The sequence below is a fragment of the Hemibagrus wyckioides genome, unplaced genomic scaffold (genome assembly GCF_019097595.1).
Source record: "Hemibagrus wyckioides isolate EC202008001 unplaced genomic scaffold, SWU_Hwy_1.0 Contig1, whole genome shotgun sequence".
NCBI classification, from domain to species: domain Eukaryota; kingdom Metazoa; phylum Chordata; class Actinopteri; order Siluriformes; family Bagridae; genus Hemibagrus; species Hemibagrus wyckioides.
In genome coordinates, this window is record NW_026690769.1 from 818,715 (window position 1) to 831,756 (window position 13,042).

Consider the following 13,042-nt stretch of genomic DNA (forward strand, 5'->3'; position numbering starts at 1 on the left):
GCAGAATGTAATAAATATGAATAAATATGAGTGGGCAGAGCTACATTTGGAGACATCTGAGACAGAAAATCAAATATTATTATGGTTAATGTAACTGTATGCTGTGAAATATTGGAGCTGAAATTAATGAATGGATTAAAGTGCAGATATTCAGTTTACTCTCACTTTACTAAACACACTCTAAGTTAAAACCAATGCACTAGAGATGTTAGAAGATGGTGTAGTGAGTTATCTTATTGTGGGCCAAATACTAGAACCCTGCTCACATGCCCAAATATGTAGACTTCTGTGATTATACATAATTCTTTGCAAAATAATATAGACTCTATCTGTTGTTCAATCCTACATACATAGTGCTAGACCTATATGTAGAATTTGCAGTTATTACATACAATTTCATTAAAAATGTTTGTCTTATATTTGTAATATATTTGTCTCCAGCAAGGACAAGCACATTACAGCTGCATTGAATAAAATGGGCTCTGGACAGATTCTCTCATCATAGGATAAGAAACTTTACCCTTTCTTTATAAACACAGTTTCATGTTTAAATGACCAATCAGCAGATATGAGATCAAGTCAACTAGTTTTACACAGCGGTTTTATTAAGCAATGAGTTAAATGACAATAAAGAATAATAGATAACAGAATGAAAAGAGCCTGGTTTGTTCCTCACATAATAAAATACCACCCCATGAAAATGTAATCCTATTTAATAAACATGCTTTCAAATACCTTATTGTCCAGACACCACTTATAAAATATAAACAATAATAAAATCAAATATTTACTCATTTTAATTATTAGTATTATTTTTTCCTGCTGTCAGTTTTTGATTGTTTATTATGTAAAGAGTTTCAGCACAGTTTCCCAAACAAGGCTTAATGTAAAGCCAGGATGTTTCTCTGTCATCAACACTGGAGACACTGTCATGTGATGCTGGGGGGTGGAGCTTCCTGAACATTTATCATGTTAATATATTAGAGTACAGAAAGAGCTTTTTCATTCAGCTAAAACCAGTCATCATGTTCACTGTTATATTCATGTGTCTGTGGCTTTCACTAGGTGAGTTAACACCTTTTGTTAGTTTAGATATTATGTATTGTTTATTAATTGTCTGGTGTTACAGAAAGCATGATTTCTGTGTGTAATTCTGGCTTGATTGTGTTAAACTTTATGTTCTCTTCTCTATGACAGGTGACTCCATGGCAGATTCAATAAAGCCACTTTTCACCCATGAAGTTGTAGATGAAGGTGATGATGTTACTCTGTCCTGTGAATATGAAACAAGTGCTACAGGATTCTCTCTGCACTGGTACAGACAATATCCAAAATCTAAACCTGAGTTCCTTCTTTATATTCACCAATATGGAGCTCTAAGTGATAACCGTCCCCCAAGAATGAATGCTACACTTAAAGATAAGAAAGTGGATCTGATCATCTCCTCTGCTGCTGTATCAGACTCTGCTCTATATTACTGTGCTCTGGCGCCCACAGTGACAGGAAATCCAGCTGCACTGTACAAAAACATTGACACTGTTTTCTTTCTCTCTCAAAATGTATATTTTTAATTTAGTTTATATTACTGGTAAATGTTGTATTATTTAGAGACAGCTCCTTTCTTGATGGGATGCCAGTCTTTCACAGTGCATCATGCACACACATTCACACTCTCCTTCACTCTTAGGGGCAATTTCTAATTAAATTAGAAGTGCACTAAAGACAAGCTATGGCTCCAGATATATAACATTGAACTATATATAGCATCTAGCATAATTCACTCAGACCAGTGATGAGGTAATGAGGAAATCTCCAGAACTAAGGAATGAGTTTGAGGCTTTGCAGGATATAAGAATTAGACCTCTCATGCTTTGTTGCTTCTATTGGGATGGAGTATATCTGTGTAATTTAACACTGCAGTGTTTTGTCAATTCATTTTATATTTTGTGTGTACTTTAATCTGTTTGTGTTAAAGCATTACACAGGAAACCTGCACTTCACATAGAATTATCTCTTCAGATGGTATAACCACTACAGACCAATTCCTGGTATTTTTACACAAGTGACTAGAACTGCCTTTATATATTAGTCCATCAGTTTTTTTTTTGTCTTGTGCACAGTGTTCAGTTTGAGTTAGAGAGACTCTAGCAAAAGTTTGGAAAAAGAAGAAAGTGTGAAGCAAAGACAGAATTATCTCTTAAATCTTCTGAATGGTTTAAAATATCCTGCTGTGATTTATGATCAGGCGTTTAAGCGAATTCATCTAAAGGGAATTTTGTGTGTTTAATCCCCTGATTGGACAGAAAGTATATCATGTGAATTGATAGATTTCTGAAACAACCAATACAGTTTAGTTATTGAGGTTTATCACTGTTTTCAACAACTCTTTAAAACAATAACATGCCCAAATACAAACTCAGCAACATTTCAGATAGAAATACATTTGGAATTATAAATCCATCACACTACCCAGTGCTGTAAATGCAATTTTATATGATCTAATATAAAATGATTAATACAGAACATCTGGATGACGTGGATGACCAGAAAAAAATAAACCATGTCAAGCATGTCATATAAACATACATACATACACTATATTGCCAAAAGTATTCACTCACCTGCCTTGACTCGCATATGAACTTAAGTGACATCCCTTTCCTAATCCATAGGGTTCAATATGACGTCGGTCCACCCTTTGCAGCTATAACAGCTTCAACTCTTCTGGGAAGGGTGTCCACAAGGTTTAGGAGTGTGTTTATGGGAATTTTTGACCATTCTTCCAGAAGCGCATTTGTGAGGTCACACACTGATGTTGGACGAGAAGGCCTGGCTCTCAGTCTCCGCTCTAATTCATCCCAAAGGTGTTCTATCGGGTTGAGGTCAGGACTCTGTGCAGGCCAGTCAAGTTCATCCACACCAGACTCTGTCATCCATGTCTTTATGGACCTTGCTTTGTGCACTGGTGCACAGTCATGTTGGAAGAGGAAGGGGCCAGCTCCAAACTGTTCCCACAAAGTTGGGAGCATGGAATTGTCCAAAATGTCTTGGTATGCTGAAGCATTCAGAGTTCCTTTCACTGGAACTAAGGGGCCAAGCCCAGCTCCTGAAAAACAACCCCACACCATAATCCCCATAATCCACCAAACGTTACACTTGGCACAATGCAGTCAGACAAGTACCGTTCTCCTGGCAACCGCCAAACCCAGACTCGTCCATCAGATTGCCAGATGGAGAAGCGCGATTCGTCACTCCAGAGAACGCGTCTCCACTGCTCTAGAGTCCAGTGGCGGTGTGCTTTACACCACTGCATCCGACGCTTTGCATTGCACTTGGTGATGTATGGCTTGGATGCAGCTGCTCGGCCATGGAAACCCATTCCATGAAGCTCTCTGCGCACTGTTCTTGAGCTAATCTGAAGGCCACATGAAGTTTGGAGGTCTGTAACGATTGACTCTGCAGAAAGTTGGCGACCTTTTCGCACTATGTGCCTCAGCATCTGCTGACCCCGCTCCGTCAGTTTACGTGGCCTACCACTTCGTGGCTGAGTTGCTGTCGTTCCCAAACACTTCCACGTTCTTATAATACAGCTGACAGTTGACTGTGGAATATTTAGGAGCGAGGAAATTTCACGACTGGATTTGTTGCACAGGTGGCATCCAGTTCCAGATCCATCACAGTTCCACACTGGAATTCACTGAGCTCCTGAGAGCGACCCATTCTTTCACAAATGTTTGTAAAACAGTCTGCATGCCTAGGTGCTTGATTTTATACACCTGTGGCCATGGAAGTGATTGGAACACCTGATTCTGATTATTTGGATGGGTGAGCGAATACTTTTGGCAATATAGTGTATCATATAACTGTTTTATGCAAAGTGCGATGACTCTGCAAGTAAGACAGACGCGTTAGGAACATCAACTTTTTCCACAGATGTGGTAGTCATTTACTAGGAAAAGTCTCGCTACACTCAGAGTTGCTAATGTTATCATCAAGCGCTAACCAAATTCTGTGTGTAGTTAAATGCTAACCTGGAAAATAGCATAATGTTAAAACACCTGGCTCAAATGCCACTGAATGTTGATTTATTCATTATAAAGGATTTTTTTTTGCTAGCACTTGATGCTAAGTCTAGCTACAGTTTAACTCTGGTTGTATGGAGCGACATGTTGACGTTCCTGATAGTTCTGTCTCATTTCCACCTTCACTGCACTTCTCTCTCGTACTAAACTGTTATGTGATAGCTAGCCAAATATCCACAGCCTTTAAATTATTCCTGGTGTGCAAATTTTTACAGAGATATTCGGTTATCTTGTCTAACCATAAGCATCTTGTGTGTGTGTGTGTGTGTGTGTGTGTGTGTGTGTGTGAAGGTGTTCGTATGGGTGGCAGGGGGAGTACTGCAATCAGTGTATCCCATACCCCGGCTGTGTGCATGGTACCTGTGAGGAACCGTGGCAGTGTCTCTGCGACACCAACTGGGGAGGACTGCTCTGTGACAAAGGTAGTCCAGTTTCCATGGAAACGTGCACGATATTACCATATACTTTAAAGTTATTAGCATATAACTAACGCTCACATGTTAACTGATATTAATATCAGTGGATCGTTGGAGCGGGGTGTGGATCGAGATGTGATCGTGTGTGTGTGCGTGTGTGTGTGTGTATGTGTGCGTGTGTGTGTGTGCGTGTGTGTGTGGTTTAGACCTAAACACGTGTGGCACCCGGCAGCTGTGTCTGAATGTAGTAACACAGGACCCAACAAGTATCTTTCTAGTACAGCTAGATCAGCATATCTCTCTGCCCTAATCGACGATAACAAAAACAATCCTAAATTTCTATTTAGTACTGTAGCAAAACTAACTAGGAGTAAAACCACTGTAAAAAAGCACACACCATCTATATGCAGCAGAACCTTGTGCAACACTAACGTCCTCCTGCTCAACTCTGACAAGACAGAGGTGCTTGTACTTGGAGCACATGCAGCTACAGATGTGGCATTTAAAAATGCGCGCTTTTTCTCACGGTATGCCGCGATTCCGCCCGCAGTGTGCCGCGAGATCCTGCGAGTCGGCGCTTTGGTATTTAAATGCATGTGTTGTACTTCACCGAATTTCCACCAGGTGGCACATGGTACAACTCTGGCCTGAGCACATTATACAGTATAATGCAGTTCTTATATATATATATTTTAATACTTTAATACATATATAATAATATTTACATTTTAAATGAATATGTATAAATTTACCCGTGACTGTGTGAGTGTAAAGCTGCGAAGTATTTTATGTGCTTTGTAAATACTTAATTGCGCTGGTGTTGTCCTGCCATTTGCACATAACTTGTTTTTGTTCAACTTGCCTGTGCAAAGATAAAAATTAAAATGGAAAACCTCTTCAGATTAAAGTCATTATATTGCAAAATTTAACTGGTAGTTATTCCAGAAAAAAAGTCAAACTAAATATAATTGTGACAAAGTAGTAATATTTCGCAAAGAAAGTTAACACTATGAGAATAACGTAAAAATCACGAGATTCGTAGCAATACGGGATTAAATTCGTGATATTTTGAGAATAATGTCATTATTTACATTAACGTGTTTAGAGTGATGAATAATATATTAGGCCTATTTGTGTATAGTGAAATTAAGGTATTAATAAAACGACTTAATGCATATGAGAATACGCATAAAAGTGAAACTTTACTCGTTACAGTTACTCTCATTGGTTGGTGATTATTGTTTCGCGCGCAGAGAGCAGCGGAAAAAAGAATGGTTTATTGATCTACCTAAATAAATATGATATTTTAAAAATGTCAAAGAGACCGTCAAACATATTTTTTAATTTTTTAAAATCCATGAGAAAAGCTGATGGTGTGCCTGATCAAAAGAGATCCTGAGAAGATGGAACTGCACACCTTTTATCAAGATAGTGGGAGACAGAAGCAAAGCGAGTTACACCGGTCAGTAACGGAGACAGAAACCTCCACTGATCAGATAAATGATACTGAGCACAGTCCTACTATATCGCATATGGTAGCAGCATGGACAACGCCAGGCCATTTTAAGGTGGCCTTTAGCCCCCCTAACATTTCTACTCAGCCCTCCTAAAATTCTGCCATTCTCCATAAACTCTACACCAGGAACGATTCTAGGATTTTCATTTAAGGGGGCTCAACCCCCAATGTGGGTATAATAGTAAAAATATAATAATTAATTAATTAAAATAAAGGTTTGACTAACAGGGTAGGATGGTGATCTCCCCAATCCCCTTTAAATTTTACATAAAAACAGACTTTGGCTCCTCCCCGTCTTTCAGCGCGTTCTTCAATCCTCAGACCACGGCGTCACAGAGCGAGGATCAGAGGACGTGTGTGTGTGGGTGTGGGTGTGTGTGGGTGTGTGTGTGATCAGGAAGACTCGTATTTGGCTTGTTCAGTACTCAAATGTTTACCATCCTACCCTGTTAGTCAAACCTTTATTTTAATTAATTAATTAATTTATTTTTACTATTTACCCTCATTGGGGGCTGAGACCCCCTTAAATGAAAATCCTAGAATCGCCCCTGGCAAAGAGTTAAATGGCTTCAACTTGGGGCATATATACATTCTAATGTAGCGGGCGTCAGAATTTAGGAACACATATCATCTGAAATATATGATCAATATGGAACAGAATAATACACGAGACCATTCAGCAACGGATTAATGTTTATAATTGCGCTACCCACCGGTTAGTGACGTCATGTTCCAGGAAAACTGAAGTTGTGTGGTTGGTGTCGGTCACAGCGGCGAGACACTGCTGGTTTTGTTCCGGAAATTATTCATTTACAAATTAAGCACTGTTTGGGGGGCGATATCCAGACTTGGACCAGGAGCGATTGCAATATTTGAAGGGATAATGGACCGGTCTTTCTTCGAGGAAGCTATCATAAAAGAAACCGCCGCCCAATGTAATCACTCAATAAAAACCTTAAAATAATAAAAATGTGGTCTGATTGCATTAAATAAAAAATAAACATTATGCAGACTCTTCAGCTTGCTCATCATTTTGGTTAGAAAGTATTAAACCGATTAAACTAACTAAAGACTAGATTGTGACATACAAAGGTGAGTTATTGTACAGTTTTATCCCCGAATTCGGCACCGTGTTCTGACAATCTAACTCATAAGAGTAAACCCTCCCCAACCCTAAAAGTCAGTGTGGGGGAGGATCTCTCAGATCGTCTGAACACCGCTCGAACCGGTTTTTACATGTAAATTACATTTAGCACCTCTTTGGGGAAGAAAGGCGAAGAGATCGCCTCAAAAACATCCTAAAACCTCCCCTAATTTAATCCACTAACAAACATCCTGCTGTCTATGTATATTAATGTATATTTAAGCTGTGAAACAATAAACAAACAATATTAAATCAGATAGTATATCAGAACTACTGTAGTAGGCGGAGGCTCCTGTAAAGCTTTTTTATATGCCATTTAATGTCAAAGAACTGCGCTACATAAACTCAGATGAATGTGGGAAGTAAGATTCAGAGCGCATGAGTTTACAGTACTGTACATAGCAGCGGGCTGCGGGAGGGAGATGCTGCAGTGATTATTAAACAGAGACCATGTTCAGATAGATAGATATATTTCATATTTAGAAGTGTTTTAGAGAATATATAAACGTGACATAAGATAATATATAAGTGCTACAGTAACGATCAAACGCGTATGATGTAAAAACTATTAATAACTGAGCCATAAAAATGTTAGAGCCATTTGACCAATCCATAAACAATTTTTTACATATTGCTATAATATTATAACAATGGCTTGAAATAGCTTTTAGGCACAATATGTTTTATCCATTACACTCAAAACGAGTGCGTAAGTAGAAGAAGGGCGCATTTGTAGAATCTTAAGATTTTTTTTAAACGTATCCTGATGGAGGCTCGCGCTCCGTGTTCAGCTGCCTGCAGGGCAACGCGCTCTTCACGCTTCCATCACACGCAATAAAACCTCACACCAAGTTAAATATGAATTCCACACGTTTACTTTCTTTGTTGCTTGTTTTAATCTGCTTCTGAGAGAAATTCCGTGGCCAAGCACATCATTTAATGTGTTTGACTTCATGCAACAGTATTAAACTCATGCAATATAGGGATTAAGTTGTAATGTTTTATTTATTTCACTTCATGATGCAGAAAAACTAGTTGCTATTTAGTGCTTTTGTTACCTCTAGGTTGGTGTAACAGCATGCCCAGATCCAGAACACCAGAGGGAGCCCTCACCCGAGTATTAACACACACAAACTCAATTCCGGGTCTGCTTGGGCATTTAAGCAGCACACACCCTTTATTACACGCAAAGTATCATTCCCTCGAGATGTACCAAGCCTTTGTTGAATTACTACCTTGATATTGCTATGAACCTTGCCTGTTATTATCTGACTACGAGTTTCTGTTTTGGTTTCTAGTGTTTGCTTTCCGGTTTTTGACTTGTGCCTCGCTTTATGGTTTCCGATTTCTGCATGTGGATTTATCAGTAAAGATCTGCACATGGATTCGAACATTCCGGTCTCAGACGAGTCCTTACAATAGGATTATTGTAATGTCTTACTGTCTGGATGTACCAGTAGGAGCATAAATTAGCTCCAGTTAGTCCAGAACGCAGCAGCTAGAGTCCTAACTAGAACCAGAAGATATGAACACATCACTCCTATCTTAGCCACACTACATTGGCACCCAGTCAGATTTCGCATTGATTATAAAATACTGTCACTGACCTATAAAGCACTAAATGTTCTCCCGCCACAGTACCTGAGCGATCTTTAGTCTTTTATGATCCGACACGCCTACTCTGTTCAAAGGGTGCAGGTTATTTGGTAGTACCTCAAGTAGAAACCACACAGTTATGGAACAGCCTTCCAATTAGTGTTCAGGATTCAGACACAGTCTCAATGTTTAAGTCTAGGCTGAAGATGCATTTGTTTAGTCAAGCTTTTAATGTATAGTTTTCTTAAGTTAAGGAGCAGATCTGGAAGGTCAGTCACTCAGGTTTGCTGACTGTGAAGTGGTTGGATGCTTTATGTCCCGGGAAGCCTTCATGTCTGTCACCTTCAGGCTCTCCCTTTTAGTTATGCTGTCATAGCTAGTCTTGCCGGAGTCTTTAAACATCACATGATCAGAAGCATACTTAATATCTTATTAATCTTAATATCTTAATATCCTATTTTCCAGCTTCCGGTGTGACCACTGCCTCTACCCCTGGTCAGAGTCTTGTCGCTTGGTGGTGCTCACTGATGCTGTGGATGGATCTGTGTGGACAGCCTGACCCAGGAGACAGCCATGGACAGAGCCACTTGGGGACTTTCACACCATCACAGATCTGCCATTACATCTGTCAGCTTGAGACAGCAAGGAATTAGTGTCTTTAATGACCTCAGAAACTACAGTGACCTAATAGTTCCCCATGAGCCATTTATTGCTGTTGTAAAAAGGACATTAATCAGCTACAGTTACATTATTTACTGTCCAGTGTCACCCAAATGAGGATGGGTTCCCTTCTGAGCCTAGTTCTTCTCAAGGTTTCTTCCTTATATCATCTCAGGGAGTTTTTTCCTTGCCACCGTCACCACAGGCTTGCTCATTTGGCATAAAATAAAATAGGGATAAAATAGTTTAATAATTTAATTTAATAATTTTTTATTTTTTAATTATATAAAAAATATATCTATCATTCAGTGGTGTGCTGTCAGGGCCAGCAAGGCCTTCTCTGCTGGCCTAAACAGCAGTGATCCGAATCACTGACTTGCATTTTAATATAATTAAAATATTTTTCCATGAATGTGTATTAAATTATTCTCCATAGTCTATTCTCTACATTTCATAGCTTTGCTCTTGGTTGCGCTGCTTCCAGTAGTGTATATTTATGATAAGAGTATTTATCCAATTATATTTCAGCCAGTAGCTGATATCATGTGTTGCCAGGGTGAAAGAAATCTGCCTTAAGGCCTTCAGAATCAATAGTGCAGGCGCCCGTAGCTTAAAATAAGTGGCAATGAAACTGTTACATCACTGGGGCCATCTAGCAGGCATACGATTACGTCAGCAATTTCCCGTCCTTTGATTGGATAATTGGAGTAGTCAGAGAGGCAGCGAACTGCACATAAACATTGTTTCTATATTCGCTGTGTCCCATTTCGGATGCTGCGTCCTCAGGAGATTGCTCTTTGCTGCATATGTCATCAAGAATGTCTTTTTTGAGAAATGTAACCGTAAAAAAATTGACTATTCCTTGTGAGGTGTGAAATACTGTAGCCTAATTTCTTTATTACTTTGCTATTTAACGGTTGATTATTATCTATTGCCATAGCATCCAGGGACGATTCTAGAATTTTCATTTAAGGGGGGCTCAGCCCCCAGTGAGGGTATAATAGAAATAAAATAAAATAAAAAAATAAAATAAAATAAAGGTTTGACTAACAGGTTAAGATGGTAAACTTATTGCAGCATTCCACTGTATTGCATAGATATGTATAACACAGTACTGAACAAGCCAAATACGAGTCTTCCTGATCACACACACACACTTGTCCTCTGATCCTTGCTTTGCGACGCAGCAGTCTGTGGATTGAAGAACGCGCTGAAAGACGGGGAGGAGCCGAAGTCTGCTGCCGTTTTCATATGAAATTTTGAGGGGACCGAGGCGATCACCAATTTGTGTACAATTTATAGAGAATTGTAGAGGGCTGAGTAGAAAATGGCCTAGCAACGCCCATGGTGGCGTCATAATGATGGTATAGAGGTGGATTAATTCAGGAAGGTCACCAGTGAAGGCCTAGGTCTGAAATGCACAGTCCACCACTGGTATCATTACATAACTTAATTCCACAATGGGTTCATTCATTAATCTTCAGTAAAGTCTTTATCCTGATCAGGGTCACGGTGGCTCCCTATCATGGACACACTAGGCACAAAGAGGGAACACACCATAGCAACGGAATCAAGCACATGGACACTAACACAAATCATGTGTAAGCATTTTTTTATGTTGGCTACTGGAACCAGTGCTACTTGATGAAAAGAAACCAACTTGTACTTAGTTAATGTTGACTATTTACATGAAATAAACGTAAAGTTAAATAAAGTTCCTGCAACTTAATACCTTTCATTTTTTTGTGTTCTTTGGGCACATACCCAAGAACACTACTTGATGATGTCTCCTTTCCAGCATTTTGGACTTGCAATAGTAGTCAACTGAAAAGTTTTGCACAGGCCCATAGAACAGGAAGACGTGCATTTGCATGGTACAGTACAATAGCATCAGTGCTTGACAACCCAGTAAAAAGCATTCTGGCTTGTTGGTTTGATGGAATGATTCATCCTTTTTGTGCAAGACGTCCTGGGTTCAAATCCTGTATGAGCCTATGCTTTCCCATTAACTCTTTGTTCTGCAAGACTTGGATTTTGCTTATCATGTTAACCAAGATTCATGATGTATTTGGCCCAATGCCAAGAGCTGCTTACTTGGTTCACACTTGGCTGCTGGGTTCTTGAGGGTTGCAGAAAGGTTAAAATCCTACAAGAGCCCTTGCTTTATTGTTAACTTGACTTTGTGTAACCTTTTGATCAGACCCAAGTCCATACAAACAGGATGGCCGTACAGTTGCAGAGTACAGTGAACATCCGTCTGCATACAGCAAGCGAGAGAAGGATGTCGTGGCTTGTTACTTAGGGTGTGAGAGGTCCTGGGTTCAAAACCCTGATTTTAAGTGGAATAGACTGGGGGGGGGGGAACTAATGAAAACTTATAGGGCTGGCTGCTTGTTTCTCAAGAGGTTCAAGATCCATGCTTTATTCAACCAAATAACCTCTGATATTAATTTGAATATATGATTGAATGCAGTTATTATACTACAGACACAAAATGCAAACAATTAGTAAAGAAGCTGTCATGCTAGCAAACAGCTAAATATTATCACTAAACATATCTAAATTTAGCCTCAACAAATTTAAACAAGCAATAAAATATATTATGAACATTCACTGCTTGTTGTTTAAACAAAGAATTTAGCATATATGATACCAGCGCTGACATGACTATGAGTAAGTAAAAGTGGGTGGAGCTAGATGTGGTAAGATACAGTTTAGAAAGTTTCACAGAGATCCTGCCATTTATACCTACTGCAAGAGAGACACAACAGTCATGTTACTCTTCTTTATTTTCATAGTTGTTAAAAACATTGGTAAGTCATTTATATTATACACAAACTTTTGATAAATGCTTTTATAAATATATATATATATATATATATATATATATATATATATATATATATATATATATATATATATATAAACATATAAACAATATATGTATTAACAATATGTATTAAATAATTTAAGATACTGAGTTTTAATGTAACACTAGTGACCTGAAGACTTCACTCTTCATTATTTAGCAGTTTATAAAATAGCACTTGATCCAGCACTGATATTAGCCAGTCAGCTTTCTCAGGCAGCTGTGTGCTCCTTCTGTCTGTTAGTGTTGGTGTTACATGTTATTTGTGATCAGTCAAGAGCTGACAGCACAAGTTAGCAAACTAATTAAAACACAAGCCCATGCTGAACAGAAAAGACTTCTCTGCTCTAAACCCTTTGAGCAGACAGAAAGATCTTCAGCCAAAAATATCTCACTAAATCACAAGTTCTCATAGCCAGCGGTAGCAGCATTTAGCTCACTGACTTTAGGTAGCTTAGAAAATGACAGTGTAAAGTTCACATGCCAGAAATACCCCATTTCATCATTTCAGGAATAATGATATTAAATGTTTATTATTCAATGAACAGTTATTTCTTTCTTTATTGTGCTTGAGATCTGATGTGTTCAACATATGTTTCTTTGCAGGTTTACTTTGGTCTTGAGTCTTGAACAATAAAGAATGTCTCCTAATTTGATTTCCCAGTGTGCTTTTGACATTAATTGAAATACTTCAGCACTTAATTGCTGTGGGTTTTGGGAATGTGTCTGTTCCCCATAGAAATCCTGCATCTGTGGAAC

The 13,042-nt window shown here is 38.7% G+C and overlaps 1 long non-coding RNA gene across 1 annotated transcript; it reads left to right on the forward strand.

The window, feature by feature from the left end:
* Positions 1–4,365: 4,365 nt before the first annotated feature.
* On the forward strand, positions 4,366–11,128 carry LOC131349631 (uncharacterized). The gene is made up of 2 exons (XR_009204094.1): positions 4,366–4,504; positions 9,220–11,128. It is a non-coding gene; the product is annotated as an uncharacterized LOC131349631 (long non-coding RNA).
* The last annotated feature ends 1,914 nt before the right edge of the window (positions 11,129–13,042 follow it).